We start from the raw sequence: 851 nt of genomic DNA on the forward strand, positions 1-851 counted from the left end.
TCAATATTTTTTAAAAATGTAGCATTGTTGTTTTGTATAATAATGTTATAAAATTATTTTTTTTAAAAAGTTTAAATTGATAAGAGGAAGTAAGTAAATAATTATATCTCTTATTTATTTTATATTAAAATTTTTTAATTTTTTTAAGAGTCAATAAAAACAGAATTCTAAAATTTTAAATTATAAAATTTTAATACTATATTATATAAATTTACTTTTTTTTTTAAATTTAAGCTTATATAAAAGGAACATATATCTATAACAAATAATATAAATTTGATATAAATACTTAATGATACTCTAGTTATTAAAAATACTTTTCTCCTTCAAGTGTACGAATACGTGATATATATTAGGTTTAATTATTCTGTTAGTTTCTATAGTTTTGCGAAATTTTTAATTAGGTTTCTATATTACTTTTTTCTTTTTAATTGAGTCTTTACACTAAATTTTTTTTTAATTGGATTCTTACATTTTTTTTCCTTTTATTTGGACCCTATACCAATTTTTTTTTAATTAAGTCCCTATAAAATTAAGTCAATTACTGTTAAAAATGATCTAATTAAAAAAAATTAGTATAAAAACTCAATTTAAAAAAATAAAAACCTAATTAAAAATTTCATAAAATTATAGAGACCAACAAAATAAATAAACTTATATATTATTCAATTTGAGATTAACTTTATTCTCAACTCTTTTATCAATATAAGAAACTTTGATTTGAATTGACCTTTTCGCAACTTCTTACAACGAAAATATTTTCTAAGAATTATATTTATATTATTTATATTTAGACACGAGAATGAACATAATCATGTGCCTTTTCTTTACTAATACAGTGTCAAATTATA

This window comes from Arachis duranensis, chromosome 7 (assembly GCF_000817695.3).
Source record: "Arachis duranensis cultivar V14167 chromosome 7, aradu.V14167.gnm2.J7QH, whole genome shotgun sequence".
Taxonomy (NCBI): domain Eukaryota; kingdom Viridiplantae; phylum Streptophyta; class Magnoliopsida; order Fabales; family Fabaceae; genus Arachis; species Arachis duranensis.